Source organism: Gorilla gorilla, chromosome 6 (assembly GCF_029281585.2).
Source record: "Gorilla gorilla gorilla isolate KB3781 chromosome 6, NHGRI_mGorGor1-v2.1_pri, whole genome shotgun sequence".
Taxonomy (NCBI): Eukaryota; Metazoa; Chordata; class Mammalia; order Primates; family Hominidae; genus Gorilla; species Gorilla gorilla.
Genome location: NC_073230.2, coordinates 64,747,977 through 64,761,348, shown reverse-complemented (window position 1 = coordinate 64,761,348; position 13,372 = coordinate 64,747,977). Strand labels below are relative to the sequence as shown.

General features: G+C 45.0%; 1 long non-coding RNA gene across 1 annotated transcript; it reads left to right on the top strand.

The window, feature by feature from the left end:
- Positions 1-396: 396 nt before the first annotated feature.
- On the top strand, positions 397-11,930 carry LOC129523643 (uncharacterized). Its single transcript, XR_008667201.1, has 3 exons — positions 397-665; positions 1,196-1,368; positions 11,849-11,930. It is a non-coding gene; the product is annotated as an uncharacterized lncRNA (long non-coding RNA).
- Positions 11,931-13,372: the final 1,442 nt, after the last annotated feature.

Here is a 13,372-nt window from a genome sequence, read left to right as displayed (position 1 = left end):
CCATGCCAAGGAGAGCCTGGTTGTTCCCAAACCTCTCCTGCCTGCCAGGCGACAGCGGGACCAGGGTGGCTGATCGTATCTTGTAATTATGTCACTACCTCCCGCTAAGATGCTGGCTTCATGCTTCATCAGTGCCAGAAGTTTGATTCCTCACGGAGCAGCAGGGGACAGGGAGCTGCTCACAAACCTGTCAAGGTTCCCATAGTAACGCTCCTCCTCCTGGAGCTGGACTCGTCCCGCCTCTTCCCTCGGCTCTGCCCCTTCTCCTCACCCCGCCCCTTCCCTCGGCACCGTCTCTCCATCGGAACGGCACCTCCTCCTCGCCCCACCCCTGACACGCCCCTTCGGACATGCGCAGTGTAGCCCCTGCGTAGGAATGTGGCTAACGGCCAGATGTCTGACAGTTCTCCGACTTCTGGGCATTCCACGTAGGACGCTTTCTCATGAGTGTCTGAAACCGTCAGTTCACTGCCAGAAATGGAGATACATGGTTCCTGATAAACTGGCACTTGCCTTTTCAAAGCCACCATTTCCTCTATCCTCTGGGCTGTCACAAATCCTCCTCTGCACCTCAGGAGTGCCCCTTGGAGCCACGTTCACCACTTCTCTGCCCCTGACCCAGGCTGGTTCCCAGGCCTTGGGGTCCTAGCGTGGACCTCCTGGAAGTAATTAATGCAGTTGCAGAACCAGAGAGCCCCTTGGTCCCTCCCAACACATGAAGGAAGTTTGTGTAGTGAGGTCACGAACAGTGTCTGTGTTTCTGCTGTAAATAGGGCTTTCTTGGTAACACTTAATTTCCCTTTTTAAATATTCCTTTGGAACCACGTTTAGTAATTTGCTGGTGGAACTTAACAGTGATAATTCTTTGAATCCATTTTTCTTTTTCGTTTTTTGAGATGGAGTCTCGCTCTGTAGCCCAGGTTGTAGCGCAGTGACTGAATCCAGGCTCACTGCAACCTCCGCCTCCCGTGTTCAAGAGATTCTCCTGCCTCACCCTTCCCAGTAGCTGAAATTACAGGCACCTGCCACCACACCTGGCTAATTTTTGTATTTTTAGTACAGATGGGTTTTGCCATTTTTGCCAGTCTGGTCTCGAACTCCTGACCTCAAGTGATCCGCCCACCTCGGCCTCCCAAAGTGCTGGGATTACAGGCGTGAGCTACCGCGCCCGGCCTGAATCCATTTTAACATTTAGTTTTCCAGATTAACTCGAAGTACCCCACAACTACACGCTAATGAAACTAGAGGAGGCACAGCCTCAGCTCCGTGCAGGATGGATGCACAAGAGCAGAATCTCCATGGGACGCCTTTCTGGAGCATCAGTATTACTGCAGGATTTGGAAGAAACAAATTCAAATAATTTCCAAAGTAAGACACTGGAAATTTAAGAGGAAGCTGGAAACTCATCTGCTTTTAATACTTTTTTTTCTCCAAGAAAAAAAAGAAACTCTAAGGAGAACCTATTTTTCACTCTTCTAAGTAGTTAAAATTAGAAATCACAGCAAGTCAATAGAAAGCTCTGCCTTGCCAGTCTCCTAAATCACAATATGGCCTTGGTATGGTTTTATTTATATTTTTTGGAGGGGTTTGTTGACATGTTGGGTATAAAAACTGGGGGGTTTGACCAATTTTTGGAAGTTTTTAGCTATTAGTTGGTGATTTACTTTGTACCTCATTTAATTTTTCTGTCTCCTCTCCAACTTGGACTCAATCACTCCACAGGTCTCTAAGACTCTTCATTTTCTTTAAGCTTTTTCTCTCTTTTATTCAGAATGGGCAATTTCTATTGCTCTGTCTTCTGTTTCTAATCTTTGAATAAGCTCAAAAGTATTTCTTTTAATTTCCTTATCTTCCTATTGTTTCATAATTTCCATTTCTTTGCTTAGGTTCCACATCTCTTAAAATATTTTCCTTTACCCCCATGAACAGATTTATAATAGCTGCCTTTAAACATCCTGAATTAGAACACCTTGAATATCTTAGGATCACTTCTACTGCCTGCTTTTTAAATTGCGTATGGATCTCATTTTCGTGTTTCCTCACACGTCTCATGAATTTTAAAGTTGTGTACTAAAACTGTAAAGAATCATTATAGAGAAGCTTAGAGCCAAGATGGCCGAATAGGAACAGCTCCGGTCTACAGCTCCCAGCGTGAGCGACGCAGAAGACGGGTGATTTCTGCATTTCCATCTGAGGTACTGGGTTCATCTCACTAGGGAGTGCCAGACAGTGGGCGCAGGCCAGTGGGTGCAGCGCACCGTGCGCGAGCCAAAGCAGGGCGAGGCATTGCCTCACCTGGGAAGCGCAAGGGGTCAGGGAGTTCCCTTTCTGAGTCAAAGAAAGGGGTGACGGACGCACCTGGAAAATCGGGTCACTCCCACCCGATTATTGCGCTTTTCAGACCGGCTTAAAAAACGGCGCACCACGAGACTATATCCCACACCTGACTCGGAGGGTCCTACGCCCACGGAATCTCGCTGATTGCTAGCACAGCAGTCTGAGATCAAACTGCAAGGCGGCAGCGAGGCTGGGGGAGGGGCGCCCACCATTGCCCAGGCTTGCTTAGGTAAACAAAGCAGCCGGGAAGCTCGAACTGGGTGGAGCCCACCACAGCTCAAGGAGGCCTGCCTGCCTCTGTAGGCTCCACCTCTGGGGGCAGGGCACAGACAAACAAAAAGACAGCAGTAACCTCTGCAGACTTAAATGTCCCTGTCTGACAGCTTTGAAGAGAGCAGTGGTTCTCCCAGCACGCAGCTGGAGATCTGAGAACGGGCAGACTGCCTCCTCAAGTGGGTCCCTGACCCCTGACCCCCGAGCAGCCTAACTGGGAGGCACCCCCCAGCAGGGGCACACTGACACCTCACACGGCAGGGTATTCCAACAGACCTGCAGCTGAGGGTCCTGTCTGTTAGAAGGAAAACTAACAAACAGAAAGGACATCCACACTGAAAACCCATCTGTACATCACCATCATCAAAGACCAAAAGTAGATAAAACCACAAAGATGGGGAAAAAACAGAACAGAAAAACTGGAAACTCTAAAACGCAGAGCACCTCTCCTCCTCCAAAGGAACGCAGTCCCTCACCAGCAACGGAACAAAGCTGGATGGAGAATGAGTTTGACGAGCTGAGAGAAGAAGGCTTCAGACGATCAAATTACTCTGAGCTACGGGAGGACATTCAAACCAAAGGCAAAGAAGTTGAAAACTTTGAAAAAAATTTAGAAGAATGTATAACTAGAATAACCAATACAGAGAAGTGCTTAAAGGAGCTGATGGAGCTGAAAACCAAGGCTCGAGAACCACGTGAAGAATGCAGAAGCCTCAGGAGCCGATGCGATCAACTGGAAGAAAGGGTATCAGCAATGGAAGATGAAATGAATGAAACGAAGCGAGAAGGGAAGTCTAGAGAAAAAAGAATAAAAAGAAATGAGCAAAGCCTCCAAGAAATATGGGACTATGTGAAAAGACCAAATCTACGTCTGATTGGTGTACCTGAAAGTGATGCGGAGAATGGAACCAAGTTGGAAAACACTCTGCAGGATATTATCCAGGAGAACTTCCCCAATCTAGCAAGGCAGGCCAACATTCAGATTCAGGAAATACAGAGAACACCACAAAGATACTCCTCGAGAAGAGCAACTCCAAGACACATAATTGTCAGATTCACCAAAGTTGAAATGAAGGAAAAAATGTTAAGGGCAGCCAGAGAGAAAGGTCGGGTTACCCTCAAAGGGAAGCCCATCAGACTAACAGCGGATTTCTCGGCAGAAACCCTACAAGCCAGAAGAGAGTGGGGGCCAATATTCAACATTCTTAAAGAAAAGAATTTTCAACCCAGAATTTCATATCCAGCCAAACTAAGCTTCATAAGTGAAGGAGGAATAAAATACTTTACAGACAAGCAAATGCTGAGAGATTTTGTCACCACCAGGCCTGCCCTAAAAGAGCTCCTGAAGGAAGCGCTAAACATGGAAAGGAACAACCGGTACCAGCCGCTGCAAAATCATGCCGAAATGTAAAGACCATGGAGACTAGGAAGAAACTGCATCAACTAATGAGCAAAATCACCAGCTAACATCATAATGACAGGATCAAATTCACACATAACAATATTAACTTTAAATGTAAATGGACTAAATGCTCCAATTAAAAGACACAGACTGGCAAGTTGGATAAAGAGTCAAGACCCATCAGTGTGCTGTATTCAGGAAACCCATCTCACGTGCAGAGACACACATAGGCTCAAAATAAAAGGATGGAGGAAGATCTACCAAGCAAATGGAAAACAAAAAAAGGCAGGGGTTGCAATCCTAGTCTCTGACAAAACAGACTTTAAACCAACAAAGATCAAAAGAGACAAAGAAGGCCATTACATAATGGTAAAGGGATCAATTCAACAAGAGGAGCTAACTATCCTAAATATATATGCACCCAATACAGGAGCACCCAGATTCATAAAGCAAGTCCTGAGTGACCTACAAAGAGACTTAGACTCCCACACATTAATAATGGGAGACTTTAACACCCCACTGTCAACATTAGACAGATCAACGAGACAGAAAGTCAACAAGGATACCCAGGAATTGAACTCAGCTCTGCACCAAGTGGACCTAATAGACATCTACAGAACTCTCCACCCCAAATCAACAGAATATACATTTTTTTCAGCACCACACCACACCTATTCCAAAATTGACCACATAGTTGGAAGTAAAGCTCTCCTCAGCAAATGTAAAAGAACAGAAATTATAACAAACTATCTCTCAGACCACAGTGCAATCAAACTAGAACTCAGGATTAAAAATCTCACTCAAAGCCGCTCAACTACATGGAAACTGAACAACCTGCTCCTGAATGACTACTGGGTACATAACGAAATGAAGGCAGAAATAAAGATGTTCTTTGAAACCAACGAGAACAAAGACACAACATACCAGAATCTCTGGGATGCATTCAAAGCAGTGTGTAGAGGGAAATTTATAGCACTAAATGCCCACAAGAGAAAGCAGGAAAGATCCAAAATTGACACCCTAACATCACAATTAAAAGAACTAGAAAAGCAAGAGCAAACACATTCAAAAGCTAGCAGAAGGCAAGAAATAACTAAAATCAGAGCAGAACTGAAGGAAATAGAGACACAAAAAACCCTTCAAAAAATCAATGAATCCAGGAGCTGGTTTTTTGAAAGGATCAACAAAATTGATAGACCGCTAGCAAGACTAATAAAGAAAAAAAGAGAGAAGAATCAAATAGACACAATAAAAAATGATAATGGGGATATCACCACCGATCCCACAGAAATACAAACTACCATCAGAGAATACTACAAACACCTCTACGCAAATAAACTAGAAAATCTAGAAGAAATGGATACATTCCTTGACACATACACTCTCCCAAGACTAAACCAGGAAGAAGTTGAATCTCTGAATAGACCAATAACAGGAGCTGAAATTGTGGCAATAATCAATAGTTTACCAACCAAAAAGAGTCCAGGACCAGATGGATTCACAGCCGAATTCTACCAGAGGTACAAGGAGGAACTGGTACCATTCCTTCTGAAACTATTCCAATCAATAGAAAAAGAGGGAATCCTCCCTAACTCATTTTATGAGGCCAGCATCATTCTGATACCAAAGCCGGGCAGAGACACAACCAAAAAAGAGAATTTTAGACCAATATCCTTGATGAACATTGATGCAAAAATCCTCAATAAAATACTGGCAAACCGAATCCAGCAGCACATCAAAAAGCTTATCCACCATGATCAAGTGGGCTTCATCCCCGGGATGCAAGGCTGGTTCAATATACGCAAATCAATAAATGTAATCCAGCATATAAACAGAGCCAAAGACAAAAACCACATGATTATCTCAATAGATGCAGAAAAAGCCTTTGACAAAATTCAACAACCCTTCATGCTAAAAACTCTCAATAAATTAGGTATTGATGGGACGTATTTCAAAATAATAAGAGCTATCTATGACAAACCCACAGCCAATATCATACTGAATGGGCAAAAACTGGAAGCATTCCCTTTGAAAACTGGCACAAGACAGGGATGCCCTCTCTCACCGCTCCTATTCAACATAGTGTTGGAAGTTCTGGCCAGGGCAATCAGGCAGGAGAAGGAAATAAAGGGTATTCAATTAGGAAAAGAGGAAGTCAAATTGTCCCTGTTTGCAGACGACATGATTGTTTATCTAGAAAACCCCATCATCTCAGCCCAAAATCTCCTTAAGCTGATAAGCAACTTCAGCAAAGTCTCAGGATACAAAATCAATGTACAAAAATCACAAGCATTCTTATACACCAACAACAGACAAACAGAGAGCCAAATCATGAGTGAACTCCCATTCACAATTGCTTCAAAGAGAATAAAATACCTAGGAATCCAACTTACAAGGGATGTGAAGGACCTCTTCAAGGAGAACTACAAACCACTGCTCAAGGAAATAAAAGAGGATACAAACAAATGGAAGAACATTCCATGCTCATGGGTAGGAAGAATCAATATCGTGAAAATGGCCATACTGCCCAAGGTAATTTACAGATTCAATGCCATCCCCATCAAGCTACCAATGACTTTCTTCACAGAATTGGAAAAAACTACTTTAAAGTTCATATGGAACCAAAAAAGAGCCCGCATTGCCAAGTCAATCCTAAGCCAAAAGAACAAAGCTGGAGGCATCACACTACCTGACTTCAAACTATACTACAAGGCTACAGTAACAAAAACAGCATGGTACTGGTACCAAAACAGAGATATAGATCAATGGAACAGAACAGAGCCCTCAGAAATAACGCCGCATACCTACAACTATCTGATCTTTGACAAACCTGAGAAAAACAAACAATGGGGAAAGGATTCCCTATTTAATAAATGGTGCTGGGAAAACTGGCTAGCCATATGTAGAAAGCTGAAACTGGATCCCTTCCTTACACCTTATACAAAAATCAATTCAAGATGGATTAAAGATTTAAACGTTAGACCTAAAACCATAAAAACCCTAGAAGAAAACCTAGGCATTACCATTCAGGACATAGGCGTGGGCAAGGACTTCATGTCCAAAACACCAAAAGCAATGGCAACAAAAGCCAAAATTGACAAATGGGATCTAATTAAACTAAAGAGCTTCTGCACAGCAAAAGAAACTACCATCAGAGTGAACAGGCAACCTACAACATGGGAGAAAATTTTCGCAACCTACTCATCTGACAAAGGGCTAATATCCAGAATCTACAATGAACTCAAACAAATTTACAAGAAAAAAACAAACAACCCCATCAAAAAGTGGGCGAAGGACATGAACAGACACTTCTCAAAAGAAGACATTTATGCAGCCAAAAAACACATGAAAAAATGCTCATCATCACTGGCCATCAGAGAAATGCAAATCAAAACCACTATGAGATATCATCTCACACCAGTTAGAATGGCAATCATTAAAAAGTCAGGAAACAACAGGTGCTGGAGAGGATGTGGAGAAATAGGAACACTTTTACACTGTTGGTGGGACTGTAAACTAGTTCAACCATTGTGGAAGTCAGTGTGGCGATTCCTCAGGGATCTAGAACTAGAAATACCATTTGACCCAGCCATCCCATTACTGGGTATATACCCAAAGGACTATAAATCATGCTGCTATAAAGACACATGCACACGTATGTTTATTGCGGCACTATTCACAATAGCAAAGACTTGGAACCAACCCAAATGTCCAACAATGATAGACTGGATTAAGAAAATGTGGCACATATACACCATGGAATACTATGCAGCCATAAAAAATGATGAGTTCATGTCCTTTGTAGGGACATGGATGAAATTGGAAACCATCATTCTCAGTAAACTATCGCAAGAACAAAAAACCAAACACCGCATATTCTCACTCATAGGTGGGAATTGAACAATGAGATCACATGGACACAGGAAGGGGAATATCACACTCTGGGGACTGTTGTGGGGTGGGGGGAGGGGGGAGGGATAGCATTGGGAGATATACCACCAGCATGGCACATGTATACATATGTAACTAACCTGCACAATGTGCACATGTACCCTAAAACTTAAAGTATAATAAAAAAAAAAAAAAAAAAAAAAAAAGAATCATTATAGAGACTCTCAATTCTGTTGTGTAGCTTTGAAGAGCGATGTTAGTGTTTACAAATCGTTTTAATTGGGCTGGATTCAAACTTCAATACCTATCTCCCCTACAGTGGGCACAGCTGAAATCCTCATTCAGTTCTTACTCACACATAGGTCATATTTGTATCATACAGATGTGTTTCTATAACAATATATAATATAGGCAGGGCACGGTGGCTCACGCCTGTAATCCCAGCACTTTGGGAGGCTGAGGTGGGTGGATCATGAGGTCAGGAGTTCAAGACAAGACTGGCCTACATGGTGAAACCCCATCTCTACTAAAAATACAAAAATTAGCCAGGCATGGTGGCGTGCGCCTGTAGTCCCAGCTACTTGGGAGGCTGAGGCAGGAGAATCGCTTGAACCCAGGAGGCAGAGGTTGCAGTGAGCTGAGATCACACCACTGCACTCCTGCCTGTGTGACAGAGTGAGACTTCATTAAAAAAATATATATATATATAAAAAATATATTATTCAGGTGTCTTCATTATAATCTGTGTTAATTCAACAAGCTACTCCAGTATTACTGAAAACCAGGACCTCAGTTTTTTCTGCTTATTGGATTTTGTATAAAATTATATAGTACATATATTTTTATATCTACTTACTTTTATACATTATATTTGTGATATTCATTCATGCCATTGCAGATAGCTATAGTCTGTTTTTTTTGTTGTTGCTGGGATTTCTGTTTCTTTTTTTGAGACAGAGTCTTGCTCTGTTTCTCAGGCTGGAGTGCAGTGGTGCAATGTTGGTTCACTGCAACCTTCACCTCCCAGGTTCAAGCAATTCTTCTGCCTCAGCCTCCCGAGTAGCTGGGATTAGAGACATGCACCACCATAGCTGGCTAATTTTTGTATCCTTACTAGAAACGGGGCTTCACCATGTTGGCCAGGCTGGTCTTGAACTCCTGACCTCAGGTGATCTACCCACCTCCGCCTCCCTAAGTGCTGGGATTACAGGCGTGAGCCACTGCACCTGGTCAACAATTTTTTTTTTTCATTTTAACAATTTTTAAGAGTGCAGGTCAAAGGAATTAAGCACATTCACACGGTTTTACGAGCATCCTCCACATTTATAGGGGGTGTTTTTCATCTTGTAAAACGAAAACTCTGTACCCATTAAACACCTCACCTACCTTCCTGTAGCCCCGGGAACCACTCTTCTACTTTGTGTTTCTGTAAACTTGACTATTCTAAGTACCTCGTGTGAATGGAGTCATACACTATAGTGAAGAAATCATGAGGAAGTACAATACACACTATTTAACATATGTTTATTCATTTGAACACAATCACTAACAGATCAGTAGTACATGGTGATTATAGAGGAAGAGAGATAAAAAGAGAAAAGGATTGGACAGACACATTAAATATATGACAATGATGCTCAAGTACCACAGGAGTGAGTCCCCTGCCCCAGTTACAGGGCTGTTCATGGAGGAGCTGGGAGCCCTGTGCAGCTAGCTGTCTGGCTCCCAGAGCACACACTCAGCCCAAACTTCCCTGAGCCCTGAGGCACTCTGCCCCTGCCACCTGGGCATTCAATGGGCCTGAGATTCTTCATGGCTTGGTCTTCTTGGCCTTGAGGGTGTGGCTGGCCTACTGGGATGGGGCTCAGCAGCAGGACAGGTTGTAGCTGTAGGACAGAGCAACAGCTGTGAGGTTCCAGGAGCCACACCTCAGGCCTCCCTCACAGTGCCTGCCCAGGGCTCCCATTCAACAGGGCCTGCTGCTGACCAGGGACCCGTGGCCACAGGCTGTCTGAAAGTGACCACAAGACAGAGTCTCTGCCCACCCTCTGTCAATCCGCTAGGTCAACCTGCTAGGCTCTCACCTCTCAAAAGAACTGTGGAGCTCCATGGACTTGAAACAAACCCCATATTTCTCCTGAGTCTGAAGATCATAATTCCCTCTTGTCAGGGAAGTGTGATGGGAACCACACCATCCTCACAGGGCCTCCTGAGGACTCAGTTTCATGTGGCTCTCAGCATTGCTGTCACCATCATCCTTCATGAGAAGAGCCAGGCACAAGCACCCTCAAATTCCCATCCTCCCCGAACCCCATCATGACCCTGTGAGGCCTGCACAACAGGCTCATGATTTGTACATTTGCCAGATGAGGAAACAGAGGCCCAAAGAGGGCAGAGACTTGCCCAGGGCCTCACAGGAGAGGCTGGCTCCTCCCACACCTGGAGGCCCTGTCCCAGCTGCCTTCACCCCACACCCCAGGACCACCACTGACCAGGGTCCCATCCTCTGGAGTCTATGAGGTGTCCACATTCCCATCCAGGCTCAGCTATGGTGGGAGGGGGACAAGGTGTATTTGGAGGCCTGGTTGAGCAGCACCTGCTTGTCCCAGCCCCACTGGAATCTCTGCTCCACACACCAGGCTTTATGCCAGACCAAAGGCATCACTTACCCCATGATCCACCAAGGAAGCTCCCTGCACAGGACCCTCTCTTCCTCCACTCAGGGAGTGGTCACCCAAGATGCCATCTCTGACTGACAGGGCAGGGTCTTCCTAAGGTACTGGGTGGTGACATGCCACTTCCTCATTTCCAGGGAAGATTCTAAGATCTGGTCAGGAAGGATCCACAGGGAATGCAAGAGTCTCCAGATACTTATAAACCATCTGGAGCTTTTGGTGGTGCTCACTGGGCACTGGGGTGAGAATTCTGTGACTGACTGATTAGCAGTGTCTGCAAATGACAGAGTGGGGAGCCACAGCAAACACATATATGTTCACCCCCCGTTTACCCATTGCGACCCACCTGGCCTGTGGGATTCCTCTGCTTTTCCCATCCTTGGTGCAGTCAGGATGACTCTCCCTGTAGAGGTGCAGAAAGAAGGGTAGCAGAGGTCTGGCTTCCTGGGGAATTGCTGGGCTAGTTTGGGGAAGGAAGGAAGCCCCACCTACCACACCCACCCCACCGCCTGGAGGTGGCTCCATGCCAGCAGGATGGACAAGCATGGGAACCAGAGCCCTGCTCCTTCTGCAGCTCATCCCGCCTGCCCAACAGCCCAGCTGCCATCACTGCATCCCATTCCAGGGTCTCCTGCCCCCAAGCACCCCACCTGCCCATGGGCAAACACACATCTTTCTATTAATCCAGGCTAGAGAGGGCTGGAGTTTTTCAAGTAGAAATGTTACACGCCACACACATGCACACACCACACACACACACACACACAGGTGTACACACCCGCACAAGTGGCCCAGTAACCCTTCCAGCCTAGTCTTTTTCTCTACCCCCCAAAACACTTGACTCTCATCTCCTGTCTCTACTTTTTCTTGATGTGCAAATCTTGCTCAGTGTACTGTCTTTTCTGAAAAGATTTTTAAATTTTCTGGAACTTTTTCTGTGGAGAGGGAAAAGAAGGAAAGATTTGAGAAATAATAAGGTGAAAGAAGAAATTATTTGAGAATAATAAGCAGATGTGTACATTCAGTTCCCTTTTGAGAACCAAAAGGAAGAAACTGCCTGGATGAGAATTTCTACACTGGTCCTCTAAACCCTAAGGGCTCCATGGGTCTGGGGAAGGAGCTCTGTGGAGGCTAAAGCAGCTCCATCTTGGATGCGAATCCACCATGTTGACTTTGGATTAACCCCATTTCTGGGAATGCCTTTAAGATTTCTACTTGATCTACTGTTTCTTGTGTAAGAGCACATACTTACTGCAAATCTTCTCCTTAGGTCAAAGCAACCTATATGTCATCATACAAACTACAGGCTACGATGTGCACCTCATTCTCTTTCTGGAAGGCTGACCTTAAATGTCCTGCATCAACTGTCATACTCCAGGTGCCATCAGGCTTTGGCACCAACCACACAAAGCTGTTTTGTGGGCTCTGTGCAGACATGCAATCCCCATCCTCTCCAAGTCCTGAAGAGAAGCCATGATCTCAGGTCAGGGACGGTGGCTATAGTGCATATTTACCCTTTTCCTATACTAAGTAAGCCCTAAATCTTGGCGGTAACAGCCTGGGGAACTACCTGTCTTGCTACCACCCAAGACCATGCTTCTGTCCACAAATTCCCCCCAATAAATTACCCTTTACTGACAAACTGGATTTGTCTGTCTCATTCTTTGGTTTCCTGCCTCCTTCTGTGTTGGGGATCCCTTTGCAGATACAGCCGTTTCATAAAACAAGGTATATTAGTCCATTCTCACACTGCTGGCCTTAGGGAGCTTAAAATCATGGTGGAAGGGGAAGAGGAAGCAGGCAGGCACATCTTACATGACTGGAACAGGAACAAGAGAGAGAGGAGACAGATGCTACATACTTTTTTTTTGAAATGGAGTCTCACTCTGTTGCCCAGGCTGGAGTGCAATGGTGCGATCTCGGCTCACTGCAACTTTCACCTCCCGGGTTCAGGTGATTCTCCTGACTTGGTCTCCCAAGTAGCTGGGACTACAGGCACGTGCCACGACGCCCAGCTAATTTTTGTATTTTTAGTAGAGATGGGGTTTCACCATGTTAGCCAGGATTGTCTCAATCTCCTGACCTCGTTATCTGCCTGCCTCGGCCTCCCAAAGTGCTGAGATTACATGCGTGAGCCACCGCACCCAGCCTACACACTTTTAAACAACTAGATCTTGTGAGAGCTCTCACTATCACAAGAACAGCGCAGAGGGGATGGTGCTAAGCCATTCATGAGGGACCACCTCCATGATCCAATCACCTCCCACCAGGCCTCACCTCTGCAGATTACAGTTAGATTTGAGATTCAGGCAGGGACACAGATCCAAACTATACAGAGGCCTGTGGGTATGTCTGGATTTTGATGGTCACAGTTGTTGGCAAAACCTTGGTCTTACTTAACCTGACCATGCCCAGTAATGTTATGGTGCCGCCTGGTCCCTGGACTTTCTGTGCATGACTGGCCCATCCTCTGGATTGTAAATACTCTAGGAGTTTCTGGGGAGGTTTCTGCAAAAGATTTCAATCTGTAGAGATTAGAATAACATTATCCATATGGTTTTCCCAGAGAATGTCGGGCACATCACTCCAAAATGTCTCACATCACTCTAAACCATGTCAGATAGTTGGGCTGTGTAAATTTCTCTGGGAGCAACCAAAAGGCACATTGTTAGTCCTCTCAGTTGAAGGCAAAATGGTCCTGGGACTTTGGGTCTAAGGGTATGCTGCCAAAAGCATTTGCCAAATGCAGGACAGTATGCCATGGACCTGAGCAAGTATTTAGTTTTTCCAGGAT